The sequence below is a fragment of the Chroicocephalus ridibundus genome, chromosome 13 (assembly GCF_963924245.1).
Source record: "Chroicocephalus ridibundus chromosome 13, bChrRid1.1, whole genome shotgun sequence".
Lineage (NCBI taxonomy): Eukaryota > Metazoa > Chordata > Aves > Charadriiformes > Laridae > Chroicocephalus > Chroicocephalus ridibundus.
In genome coordinates, this window is record NC_086296.1 from 13037071 (window position 1) to 13051424 (window position 14354).

The 14354-nt window shown below is 42.2% G+C and overlaps 1 protein-coding gene across 3 annotated transcripts in view; it reads left to right on the forward strand.

The window, feature by feature from the left end:
- The window catches only part of TAOK3 (TAO kinase 3), a 95423-nt gene that overhangs the window by 19596 nt on the left and 61473 nt on the right, over positions 1-14354 (forward strand). The window contains exon 1 of one of the 3 annotated variants that reach the window (XM_063351512.1): positions 7699-7718. The exons of the other annotated variants lie outside the window; for them this stretch is intronic. The gene's annotated coding sequence lies outside the window, so the exon portion shown is untranslated. Of the gene's footprint in view, positions 1-7698; positions 7719-14354 lie in introns of those variants that run through there. 3 annotated transcript variants of the gene reach the window in all.

Below are 14354 nucleotides of genomic sequence, written 5' to 3' on the forward strand. Positions count from 1 at the left end.
GGTGTGGTATTTGTCTTCCTGCTGTGTCTTATGAAGATATTTTAATGTGGGGCTTGTCGGGCTAGGAAGGTTGCCCATCCTTGTGTTTATAGATAATAGAAGAACAGAAGGGTAATGGCTGGGCTTTCTCAGTCGTTGGTATTAGGTGCAATGTTGTCAGGAGGGCAGCCCTTTTGTTTAGAAGCACTAAATGAGCAGTGTGCACCTTATCTTCTTGGGCATGCAGTGAAATATCGAAGGAAGGATGAAATTACATTGTTACTTGAGGTTTTCATGGGAAAAGGGCAAGTCCTTTAAGTGCTTTTCCTACTACCAATCCTACTGACTGGTGCCCCCTCTAGATTGCAGAAATGGGCTTTTCCTGTAGTTAGAGTGAGCAAGCAATAGTTCTCAGTGGAAAACTTCTGTGTTGCATTTGTAACAAGAAGCCAATTCTGCAAGGCTAGACACACTCGGCGGTGGTTCCTGGCCCCGACTGCTGTGGTAAGTGGAGCAGGGAGGGGAGCTTCGTCCTGCTGTGCCGTGGAAAAGGGGAAGCCTGGAGCTGAACCTCGCTGCTGCATTGCACTTCCTTAGCAGGGCAAGCTCAGGAGAAGGCAGTTCCTCTGTTTGGCTTCATGTATGTTTAATGGAGAGTTTAAGCACAGTATAGGTTTGCTCTGTAAACTCTCCCTCATCTCTCATATTCGCTGTGAAAGTTTGTTCCTGGCCAAGGGAAAAGGTAGTGGTTTCTTTTTTTTTTTTTCAACAGTGTGTTCATGCGGCATAATTTCAAATGGTTTGAAGCTTCTGTGTTCGTGTTTGCAAGATAACTGCTGTGGTTATTTATTTCAGTGGGATTTTTTTCCCTCAAGTCACAGGATACTGACATTTGTTGGGGTTAGAAATGTTCAGCTGTGATGTATGTTGTTTGTATACAAACAGTTGGTGTTTTTGTCCTGTAGTTACACTTCCAAAAATGTTGATTTTTTTTTTCCAGTATTATCAACATCATGAAAAGAAAATCACAAAACTGTATGGTTATTTGATACAAAAGGGCTGACCAGAAGAGTTCAGTGCAGCTTCCCCTTAAGGGTTTCTGTCCTTGGAGCAACTGTTTTAAAATTTTGATATAAGTGTAAAATTCACAGTAGCTCTGGTAATCCTTATAAGGTCTTTGTTCTTGTTGTATTAGATTTAGTTATACATTTATACTACATAGAGATTAGTTAGGAAGACCTGGAAAGGAGTCCTTCTGCCTAGAGTATCTTCTTCTAATGGGAGGAGTGACTGGATGCTCCCGTACAGTAGTGAGCCAGGTACAGTTGACTTTCTGAAGTCCCTGAGCCCCTTTAGGATTTTGGCTGACATGACCATACAGTAAAATATTGAACGATCATTAATTTATTAGTTAATGCTAGAATTTTTCATACTTTTAATTAGTGGGTAATATGTCCCAGTCTGCAGGCAAACTTACTTCCTTCATAGAGCATCTCAGAAAGCTGTGCTTAAAATTAACCAGAGCAAAATAATGGGACTTCCAAGCTAAGCCACGATTAGGAAGCTGTCCCTGATAAAAAGCAGCCGTCACTTAGCCACTGTAGTGCATGGAAAATACAGAATTATCTTTAAGTCTTTCAGTTAGTTTTTAGTTTCTTGCTAAATATATAAACAAGTAAAAAAATATAAGTATAATCTTCTGGCTAAGGTACAGGATTGGATTCTTTTGTAGTTTTGCTACTAGTGTCCCCTTTGGTTCATCATGCCTTAGATGCTGAATCCATAAAATAAGGCTGTTAATATGTACATGAGGCACCAAGAGCTAAAATAGTGCTGGAGACTTTCAAAAACTGATAATTCCTTAATTTATTCATAAAGCAGGGAGCATAACTCTTGAAAAATTGATCAGATGCCAGTTCCTTCAGTAGCCACTCGATTCAGAAACCTTTTTATAGCTGTGCTAACATCTCTGAAGACTGTTAGGCTTAATTAATGTTTAAGACTCTTGAACAGAACATGTCATGAAAAGGGAAGCTTTTCTAAGGGAGCGTAGGGAGGAAGGCAGGAGTTTTGCTTCAGGGAATGGGAAGGCAAAGGACGTACCAGCATTTGAGTTGAGTAAGTTTGTGTCTATTCTCTCTCTCAAAAATAGCCTGTTTGTGGTTTTTAGAGAATTACTGTTGTTTGGTGTGTTGAATTGACAAGCATATGTGTAGAATCCTTCGTGTGGACTTTTTAAAAAATATTTAAAGGCAATTCTAGTATTAAAAAAAATAAAATGGCTTTATTAAAAGAATGTACCCCTCACAAAAGAGAAGTTTCTGTGGTATGAGTATGGCCCAGTCTTATAAAATGATCCTGAAAATGTTCAAAGTCATGCAAAACACTTAACACTTCTCCCATGTGCAAACCGAAATAAGTTATATTCTTTTAAGGTTCAAGTGTGAGGACCTTTTCTCTAGGAAAATTAATGTGTTTTTCTTGTGCAGAAACCTGTTATGGATCCTAAAATGAGTACTTTTCTCATGAACACTGGCGTTTTCCTGCACAAATACCTTCGGTGCAATGCAGAACACTATCAAGCAGCAGAAAACCTTTGTCCTGTGGGCATGTTCAGTGCTTCTGCTACTGTAGTGAGTTTGTATGTTACTCTTTATCAGTAGAAGATTATTTTCATGTATGGAAAACTTGCTTAACAAACATATTGAAAACCCTCAAACTTTGTTTCCCTGCTCTCCCTCCTCAACATGTACTTCCCCCAAAGTCTAAATTATTAATGGTAAAATACTAAATGGAAAAGAAACTGTAATCACACGATAGGAACGGTTCCATAAATGTTTGTATAAATTTACCTGGGGAAAAAAAAAGATTGGATTATTTCTGAAGAATCTGTCTTAATGTTGTGAAGCATGTATTTTTGTCGTTGTTTTAGACCCCTGTATCTTGCATAGATATATTTCTTAGAAGAAATTAAACTGAGAATCCATACCCAAACAGGTGAAGGTCTGGTATGGTGAACAGAGGCGGGAATGAAATGTGGGAAAACCACCTTTTTTACCCAGCACTCTTGAAGGGAACAGGACTTTGGTCTGTCTTAATAGAAAGCAGAACTGGAATAGACTGACATAAATGACTGACTTTTTCTGATTTAAGTCCAACACCATTGCCTGCGGGGGGAAAATATTCTTGGTGAAGACATTACTAGTGATGAAAGCTTTACTGTAGCAGTTTAGCTTGGTTGTCTTTAGATAAAAAACCTCATGTATTATTTAATCTCCATTCAGGCTCTTTTTTTTTTTTTGCCTGGTTGAAAAGGTAACAAGTAGGGCGTCAAGATCGTATCAGTGAATGAACTTTAGATGTTTTATTCAGCAAAAAGACCGTTTTGGTTTCTGTTCGAAAAGTTTAATGGCTTAATTGCATGAGACTTAAGATTATTTTATGGTACTGAAATTCTTCTACAGTCCTTGAAGACTGCTTTGTTTACCGTTGCTGCCAAGGCGAGGTTCGTGTGAAAAATGTAGTGGAGGGTTTCTTATAGAAAATGGGGAGTTTCTGTCAAAAATCAAGCTCTGTAGCGTAGAGGTAAAATTAAGGATACCCAACCATATCTGGTGGTCTTGATATCTTTGTTTTATTATTTTTTTTATTTTTTTTATTTTCTCTGTGAAGACAGCCTTGCTACAGCAGAAGACATAAATAAGCAATCGTGTCACTCGGGCCTTGCTCACGCAGTAATTTCAACTTGTAGCTATTTTATCTCAATACCTGTCCAAATAAACAAAGCTTTAAGTGGTCAAGTGGTGCCTAAACATCTGTCTCTCCAAATCCCTGGGCCGTAGCTATTCAGGTGGCTGTTTTTTAATCCAGAAGAGGGGTAGAGCTGCTGAGATTAGAAAATCATGTGTCACTGGGATGCTAAACGGCAAGATTTCTATTGCATTAACTTTGGTGACAGTCACATGTAACTGTTTGCCAGTGGGGAGCAGCCAATAAGGGCCAGCACGGAGCTGCAGCCTTGTAGGTGACGGGATCTGTGGAATGCTGGCTTGTATGTTATGCTTTTGCTTGATATTTTGATTAGTGTATTATCCATAGTAACTAAGCTTCAAATAATAACTCTTATTCCCAGAACATCCTTGGAATAAGTTTGACAGCTCCAAGGAGGTTTAGAGAGTATAACTGGAATTCATCTGTTGGACGAAAACAAAACTACAGGAGGAAAAAGTGACTTTTCCATTCCTTGAGTATGTAAAATCTGTTGCCCCAGAAATTTGCCACAGAAAAGAAGACGACTCTTGATCTATTTCCTATCTTCAGCTATTATTCATTCTCCACGTTGCTGGAATACGCTGAAGTAACATATCAAATAGAAATATAATATTTGGCAAGGACAATTTCTTGCCAGGAACAATAAATGTGGCTTAAAACAGTTTTCATTACTAGCCAGGTCAGCAAGAAGTTTGAAGTCAGCTGGTAGAAGCAGGCATGCTTTTTCAAGGGAAGGAAAGAATGACTGGAGAAGATGATATAAGGAGTAAATGTGCTGGATTGCAGTGGGAGTCTGACAGGGATTTATTGTCAAACTCTGGATGAACCAACCTGATCTCTTTCTATGACCATGTGACCCGCCTTCTGGATGCGGGGAAGGCTGTGGACATTGTCTATCTGGACATTGGTAAGGCCTTTGACACCGTCCCCCACAGCATTCTCCTGGAGAAGCTGGCGAATCATGGCATAGACAAGTGTACTCTTTGCTGGGTAAGAAACTGGCTGGATGGCCGTGCCCAGAGAGTTGGGATTAATGGGGTGAAATCCTCTTGGCGGCCGGTCACCAGTGGTGTCCCTCAGGGCTCAGTTTTGGGGCCAGTTTTGTTTAATATCTTTATCGATGATCTGGATGAGGGGATTGAGTGCACCCTCAGTCAGTTTGCAGATGACACCAAACTAGGTGGGAGTGTTGATCTGCTGGAGGGTAGGAAGGCTCTACAGAGGGACCTGGACAGGCTGGATTGATGGGCCAAGGCCAACTGCATGAGGTTTAACAAGGCCAAGTGCCGGGTCCTGCATTTCGGTCACAACAACCCCAAGCAGCGCTACAGGCTCGGGGAAGAGTGTCTGGAAAGCTGCCCAGCAGAAAAGGACCTGTGGGTGCTGGTGGATGGCCAGCTTAACATGAGCCAGCAGTGTGCCCAGGTGGCCAAGAAGGCCAACAGCATCCTGGCTTGTATCAGGAATAGCGTGGCCAGCAGAAGCAGGGGAGCGATGGTGCCTCTGTACTCGGCACTGGTGAGGCCTCACCTCGAGTACTGGGTTCAGTTCTGGGCCCCTCTGTACAAGAGGGACATTGAGGTGCTGGAGCGTGTCCAGAGGAGAGCTACCAGGCTGGTGAGGGGTCTGGAGACCAGGGCATCTGAGGAGAGGCTGAGGGAGCTGGGCATGTTTAGCTTGGAGAAGAGGAGGCTGAGGGGAGACCTCATTGCCCTCTACAACTCCCTGAAAGTGATCATCCCCCTGTACTCGGCACTGGTGAGGCCCCACCTCGAGTACTGCGTTCAGTTTTGGGCCCCTCGCTACAGGAGGGACATTGAGGTGTTGGAGCGTGTCCAGAGAAGGGCTACAAAGCTGGTGAGGGGCCTGGAGGACAAACCTTATGAGGAACGACTGAGGGAGCTGGAGTTGTTTAGCCTGGAGAAGAGGAGGCTGAGGGGAGACCTTATCACCCTCTACAACTACCTGAAAGGAGGTTGTAGAGAGATGGGGGCTGACCTCTTCTCCCTGGTGACAAGTGATAGGACGAGGGGAAACGGGTTCAAGTTATGTCAGGGGAGGTTTAGATTAGATATTAGGAGACATTTTTTCACTGAAAGGGTTATTAAACATTGGAATAGGCTGCCCAGGGAGGTGGTGGATTCACCATCTCTGGAGGTGTTTAAAAAAAGGGTAGATGGAGCACTGAGGGACATGGTTTAGAAGTGGCTCTTGTCAGGGTAGGCTAAAGGTTGGACTCGATGATCTTAAAGGTCCCTTCCAACCTCAACAATTCTATGATTCTATGATTCTATGAAAGGAGGATGCAGAGAGGTGGGTGGTGGCCTCTTCTCCCAGGTGAATGATGACAGGACCAGAGGAAATGGTCTGAGGTTGCGGCAGGGGAGGTTTAGATTAGACATGAGGAAGAATTACTTTACTGAAAGAGTGGTCAGGCACTGGAACAGCCTGCCCAGGGAGGGGGTTGAGTCACCATCCCTAGAGGTGTTTAAGAAACATCTAGATGTAGCACTTCAGGGCATGCTCTAGTGGCAGAGATTGTAGGTTGTTTGGTTGGACTCGATGATCTCAAAGGTCCTTTCCAACCATGAAGATTCTATGATTCTATGAAGAAATGAGAACTCCTGGAGTAGATCTGCAGAAAAATGGGAGTTGTGTGTGGGTGCTAGCAGCAAAGGGACTCTGTGTGATGAACTTGTACCATATTGTGAAGGGTGCTGAACTGACATCTTCCCAGAGATGGGAACAAACGCCCATTGAGTGGGCAAAAATAAATAACCTACCTTAAAGGAGGTGCTTCTGGGGTTTTGCTTCGATGTTGGTCTCAGCAGTCCCTGCCTTGTCTTCTGACAGAAGTGGAAGTGTTTTCCATTTTTCACTGCAGTTACCTGAGCTTTTAGTTCCGAGCCTTGCATTCCGTATTACAAATCAGTGAATTCATTAATTGGGAAAGTTTGTTTTTTCTATCTAGAAACACAGAATATCTTTGTATCCATCTATCTGAACTAGCTGTTGTATTTTTAAGCTGAAACTTGTTACCTTTTAGGTATGTTCCTTGCTCTACCTCTTCTCAGAGGGGAGAAAAAAGGGCAGCCTTGTCGTGTGCTCTTTCCCATTTTGTTTAATGCATCATTGCCCCTTCTATTTATGCCCTGTGTAAACTGGCTTTATTTTCAGTTTACCTCCACATTGATGCCTTCCCCTATATCTAATGCTTTTATTATTTTTTTCTGCTTTATTTCTGCTCCCTCTTTCATGTGGCTGATGTGGGATATTGCATTTGGATAATACGATATATTTGATCCTTAGTTTCTGTTGTGACATTACTACTTTTGCCATGGCTTTCTGTCATTGTATTTATGCATCCCAGCACTCCATTTGCCTTTTTGTTTGCCTCTGCACCCTGAGCAGATGTTTTCAGAGAGCTGTCTACAGCAACCCCCAGGTCTTTTCCCTGTGTGGTTACAATTAATTTAAAATTCAGCAGTGTGTGCGAGTAGCTGAAAATATTACTACTACTGCTGGATGCTACCCTGCTTTTTTAACAAATCAGCCACCATTCTGCTTCTGACTTCTCTCAGGTCTGAGCCACTCAAGGTAGACCTGGCTGTGTTTGTTTTTAACATATGATTTCATCACCTCTGCTATGAATGAATGTCATCTTCAAGATAAGTGACCAAAACCTACTGGGTGTTGTTAAATGTAATATATGTGCATCTATGTCATTGATCTAGATGACTTCTCAAAAATAGCAAACAACTAAATGGCTGTCTTGGTGATGATTCAAAATAGTAAATTGTTAGAGCAAAAATAAAAGTCAATCCTATCGTACAGCAGTCGCTAAATGGTCTTGTCTTCCTGTGCAGTGTTTGCCAATCAGCCTGGATGTTGTTGTTTCTTAGCCATTGAACACACACATTCCAACATCAGCTGCTGGTTCCTTGGCTGCAGCTCATACAGAAATACAGGTATTTCTAAATTATTCTTTAGGCCGTGGTTTTCTTTCATTTTCTTTGATATCCTTTTTGTTATGTTATCTTGGTTTAATGATGTGCCTGATCTGAAGTTCTCCTGTCTCTTCCCTCCTGCCCTCAAATGCCAGTGTCAATGTCTGCCACTGTCACCCACAGAAGACACCTTTATCGAGTGCCCCTCTGTCCCTGCAGCCACCCTCACAAATTCCGTCACCTCTTATTTTTGTGCACATATGTAGTAATCTGGTGTGGTTTTGGTACCTTGCACACTTGGGCCAGCAGTTAATAAATTTGAATCTTCCCCATAATAGCTTTCTTTCATTGACTGTGTAAGTCTTTTCGTCAGGTAGCCCAGCGACCAGAAAATTTAATTTAAGCTTTGATAATAATTTCTGTTACTGATACCCATGGTGTCTTTTTGCAACGTCAGTTTTTCATTACTGGAAATCACAGCAAACAGAAATGTGCTCCATGTTTTTGCTAAAAGCTTTTCTATTTGGTTGGTAGAGAACTGCTGCTCGCCTTACCTCTTATGTTCATAGCACAGCATATTGCACTACTAAAGTATCTCATAAAATACTCTGTTACCATGGTGATCCACATTCCGCTTTTCCGAAAAGGACCCACTAGGTCCTGGGAGACCGAATCTACTTTCTTTGCCTGTGAGAAGATTAGTCCCATCCCTTATTTTACCCTTATTTCTATCTTGTTTTCTTGAGGACACTAAGTAGGTTTTGTTTACTGATCATTTTTTCTCTCAGGGTTTAACATTCTGAAATATTAAATCTTAGTACTTTAAAACTCATCTGAGGATATGCCAGTACATGAGGATGCAGTACTGAAACTTGCATTTTGAATTTCAAGTGGAAAAATGAAATTTAAGCATAGATTATTTAAAATGAGAATGTCACTTAGAACTGTATATTGATTCTTTGTGACTGCAATGCTAATTTTAAAAAAAGTATGCCGAGGGGATAGGTACTTGCGAGTTTGCATCTCCTGACCCAGGTGGCTGTTTCTCTTCTCCTCTGCCTGCCTCTGCTCATCTCCCGTCCCTTGGAACCAAGACTGTCTTCCTCTGGAAAAGGCTCTGAGCAGACCTGCAGAGTGCTGGCTCTTCGTGAGCTGAGTTAGTCTTAAACATCTGATTCCAGTGCCAGTGAAGCAGACTTTTTTTTCCCTCCAGTTCTAATTTAAAACTTTACTTCAGTTGAAGATGCTAAAAATCTGCATTAAAGCAACATTAAGGGTCTGTTCTGACCTGATAAATCCCAAGAAAATAAGACTTAAGGCTGAAATCGCAGACCTGAATCTCTCCATTATCCCGCTGCTGAAAGTCTTTGAGTGCTGCATGTTCTCATGCAATGGGAATGATGGCATGGTATGGTGAGATGTAACTTCAGTCTGAACTCAGAATTTTTTGTCTGATAAAGCAAAATAGTTGTTTCATATCGGTCATTTATTTATCTTTTCTTCAGTTTTCCTCTGGGACTTATAGTTGATATGCTTGACAATATATTGAGGATTTTCTTTTTTTTTCTTTTTTTTCTTTTTTCTCCCACCTCTCCTTAATGTGAGTGATCACCACTTCTCCATTCTGTTCTCCTACCTGGTGAAGGACCCATTGGTCATTCCTGATTATACCCCTGGCTGAAAACTGGTGCCGTTATTCACTGTGGGTTTTCTTTCCATCTCAATAGCCTGCTCTGCGAGTAGGAGAATACAGAATTTCTGACTTCAGTGTTGTCTTTGAGACAATTACTGTCTCCTCATGTCTTATACACGAGCATATTAGCAACACAATTATTGTCCTAGCTTACTTGTCAAGTACAATGAATTAGCAAAAGGTGGTAACAGTATATTAATTATAGGAAATTACAGTTGTCTCCTGAAGGGTGACTGCAGCACTCCACTGGTGAGCTGCCAGAGTCTTCAGTAACCACCCAGGGACCTCGTGGAGAGAAAATAGCGTGTGTAGGCTTCAGGATGAGGCATTGAATTCATTATACTTTGAAAAATGGGTGGCCTGGAAATTACCACTTTTCTTGAAAGTCTTGTGACTGAAACTCCAATGGAGATGTTCCAGTAGCCTCATTTGAGGGTTTTGACAGCCCAGTTCCTGCCCCTGGCTGCTTATTCCTGTTTGGATGGAGAGATGTGGAGTAAGGCCAGGGAACAAATCTGGCCAGAAAATGAACCATTTTTGCTGGGTTGTTACTTGTCTGGGTCAGCTTCTTGATGGAGGGAGTGTGGGTACAAGCGGCAGCGCTAGCAGGGTGGAGAGGGAGGCTGCTGCTGAAAGCAGTTCATGCAATGCAGATAGAAATTTTGTCTCCAGAAGTCCTGGATGTTTTTCGTGCCTTAGCTAAATGAAGATGGAGTTATCCAAAGCAGCACAGACAAGCGCGGTTAGGTTACAAACCAAATTTTATCTGAATTAGTCAAAACTGCTTCAGTTGCTGCGGAGCTGAACTCCAGAATCCCAAACTTCAGTTTGCAGAGTGTGAATACAGGAAAGCTCCTGGGGGAGTACCAAAATCTTCCTGCAAAAGACTGGAGTAATGTGCTGCCGGGCGTTGCAGCAGGTCGGAAGCAGTTGGGGGAACAGGGGCAGTGGTGAGAAACCTGCTTTAGTGATGTGAGATGCCTCAGATCTGGATTAATACACACGTTAGCACACTCATTGCATAATCACAGAATCACAGAAACTTCAGAGTTGGAAGGGACCTCTAGAGATCATCTAGTCCAACTCCCTTGCTAGAGGAGGATTGCCTAGAGCACGTTACTCAGGACTGCATCCAGGTGAGTCTTGAAAATCTCCAGAGAAGGGGACTCCACGACCTCCCTGGGCAGCCTGTTCCAGTGCTCTGTCACCCTCACCTTAAAGAAGCTTTTTCTCATATTTCATCGGAACTTCCTGTGTTCTAACTTGTGCCCATTGCCCCTCGTCCTGTCACTGGGAACCATTGAAAAGAGTCTGGCACCATCCTCCTTCAACCCACCCTTTAGATACTTGGCAACATTAATAAGGTCTCCCCTCAGCCTTCTCTTCTCCAGGCTACAGAGTCCCAGCTCTCTCAGCCTTTCCTCATAAGGGAGATGCTCCAGTCCCTCAGTCATCTTAGTTGTCCTACGCTGGACTCGCTCCAGTAGTTCCCTGTCCCTCTTGAACTGGGGAGCCCAAAACTGGATGCAGTATTCCAGTTGTGGCCTCACCAGTGCACAGTAGAGGGGGAGAATGACCTCCCTGGACCTACTGGCCACACTCTTTCCTATGCAGCCCAGGATTCCATTGGCCTTTTTGGCAACAAGGGCACATTGTTGGCTCATGGATAATTTACTGTCTACCAGGACCCCCAGATCCTTCTCCTCAGAACTACTTCCCAGCAGGTCCAATGAAATGGTAATAGAAACAGCTTCTCTAGTGTCTTAAAGTCCTGAAAAAGAGTTGAAGGAAATAAAGTTAGCCTCCTGCACCTATGACAGTATATGACCGAAATATAGTGATGGTGTTTTTTTAATTTTAACAAATAAATTTACGCATGTGTGTTTTAATATGGGACATATCTTTTCCTGTGTACATTCAGAAAAGAGCTGATGGAGATTCCAGGAGAGATGCAAATAGGAACTTGTGACGTTAATAAAATAAATATTCCTCCAAGTGTATTAATAGTATCTGTGGCCCAGCCCTCTATAAAACATAATCACCAAAACTGAGCTGTGTGATAAGAGCTGTATTTGTGCTTTTCCTTAAGTGAACTTGTGAGAAGATGGAGGAAACTGGTGTCTGTATATCTGTTCCTAAAATAGAAAAAGCTATGAAAAAAAAAAATCCCTGGAGACCTGGAACCATCATGGAATGAATTTACCAAATTAAAAATGGACCGTCCGTCAGTAAGAAAGAGAGGTGGTTTGTGCTGGTGGTGCTGTGGTTCAGGTCCCATGCCCACCAGTGCAGGAGGACACAGGCGTGTGGGAGGAAGAGGAGTAAATGCCTGTTGAAATACTTTATTTTTCAGATTTTATGACGAAGTGTTATGACTGGTATCTCTTAGTGATTAGTTTGTAACCCTGTGAGATAGGAGAGGACTTCAACAAGCAACAAGGCTTTTTATTTTGTGGTCAGTCCTTTCCCAGGAACTTAGTGCAGCATTGGCCTGTGCCAACCCTCGTAGAGAGCGGCTGAGAAAGTGCTCGCGGGGTGAGAGAGTTCCTTTAGCAGCATTTGTCTGACATCGAAGGTGCTTGGTGATGAGGAAATCGCTCTGCTCATGGCATTGAGGTACTGCAGGAATGAATATACCTTGCAAAGGTTGCATGTATTTATAAATCTGATACACTTATTTGCCTTCATTCAGATCTTTAAGACATCTTGGGTGATTTATTTTATGAATCTTTGGTTGGCCAGAAAACCAGCTTCCTATGGCAATGTGTTGAGATAGGGAAATCAGCCAAAAACCCCCCAAAATAATGCAGCAGATGATTATTCAATGAGATTGCCGCACCAGCTCTTCCTAATCTGGAAACCGTGATTTTATTTGTAGTTGCTGTATTCCTTAGATGACACTGAACAGGTTTTATTTCTCGTTTTATCAGCTTGTATGTTTTGTAAAGTGTGGACAGTACTGGCCTTAAAACCTCTGAGGGACAAAAGTACCTGGAGACCCTTACAGGCTTCCATGTGACAAAACAACCCCTTGCTCTGTGGTTCTCCCTGCTGCGTCCTCCTGTCCTGGAGAGCTTTATCCCTGCCTCGTGCACCAAGGAACTGCTGGCTTTGCTGACATTGCCTGGGAAATTAAATGCCTACAGGTGTAAAACAGGCTGCTGGACCATTTTATTAATGTTGTGCAAAGCGGCATGCTCTCGTGGTGCATAGTGGTGTTCATGGATGGCTTACTGCATTATGGCAAATAAAAATACATTTGATAGTTTCGTGATTCTGTGATGGCTGCTGCATGTAAATAATTGCTGTAATTATCATAAGGATGTTAAAATGATCCTGAAGAAGAGGTATCCACAGGAGGGCCGTGTCCTAAGCACGTATGATGGCTGATACGGCAAACCTTCAGTTCCTTCTGGGTGTTGGATAAAAGCATCACACTATCTTCTTTTCTTTCCAGATTTTCAGCCATCCGGTGCTCTTCTCATAGAGTATAAGCACTTTCTTTTTGTACACAATTATTAGATTCTAATAGTGATGCTTTGGACATTAAACATCCATATTTTACTTCTGTGGGTGTCATTTATTACTAGCAATAAAAAATGCATATGCTAGAAAAGAATAAACTTAAAAAGCCAGTGGGTAAGTTGTGTAATATTAATGACTGATTCTGTCTTGGCTGGTACATGCTAGATTAAGTTTGTCATCTTTTAATAATAGTATTCCCAAATGAAAATGAATTTTTTTGTGGATTTTTCAAAAGAACCTTTTTCATGTTTAATTCCACTCCTGAAGCAGACTTTGAACACCTGAATGAGTGATGTAGCCATTTTTAATGATATGGGCGTGGAAAAAATTCCTGTTACATATGGTAATGGTTGCAGTCGTGCCTGTAAAATAGGTCAGGAAGAGAGCTGGATGTGTGACACAGAGTCGCGGAGGGTGGACCGAGCTAAAACGATAGACTGAAGTAGTCAAAAAGACGATTTCCTAAAGTGTTATCGCTGGCTGCCACAGCGGCGGCAGGAAGGAAGGAGATCTATAAAAGGAGAAGTGTGTGGTAGGGAGAGATTGATGGGGCAGAGAAAGGGGCTGGGTGCCAGGGGGAAGTGTAACGCAGCAAAAACTATACATCTTGGGGGAAATAGATTGGAGTGCTGGGGCTTTCTCTGCTGCTGCTTAAACCAGCACCAGAACAGCCTTGGGATTCAGGAGCCTTTCGCTCTAAACCTCATGACTGGAGAGGATGAGCAACATATGCTGCACTGTGCAACTCACTCTCTTTAGAAATGAAGAGGTTTGGGTTTTTTATTAATAGCAAGCTCATAATGATCCATGGATTTTCTTAGAATCATGAAGAACTTTCCTTCTCTTCAAACAGAAGGGAAAAAAAAATAAAATCCAAGTTTGGTTTGTTGTGAGGAGTACTCTGACCTCTGTGATCAAAGAATGCCGCCTTTTTTTTTCCCCCCTCCAGGAGTGCTGTCTGCATCTGTTTTCTTACTTTTTGCTAAGGAGCTACTGCATGACTCTTCTTGGCCAGTTTTACTCTGGTATAGCTTCCAGAAAATCAGTATCTGAGTTATTTTCTTGCAAAAGCAGAACAAACAGTCTTTTTTAAATAGAAACCTACTTTTTCAAAGTCAGCTAGTGTTACGGCAGAAGCCACATAGCTACGGTACCACACTGTTACGTTAAAGGATCTTATTCGTTGTCTTGCGCTTACATAATGAAATCACTTTTTGCCCAAAATGGTATCACAGGCTTTTCATGTCCCTCCACTAAAACGCACCTTTTCCTTGGGCAGCACAAAGTAACTGTTCAGTAGCGTAATTATATCTTACCCTCAGTCAAATCTTCACAGTTGCTGACTTACTCTAAGGAGCAAATCAAAGTCATGCTATCTAAGCTAACAATATGAGAACTAATTTTAAAACTTACAGAATTTTTTAGTGTTCAGGGTTATT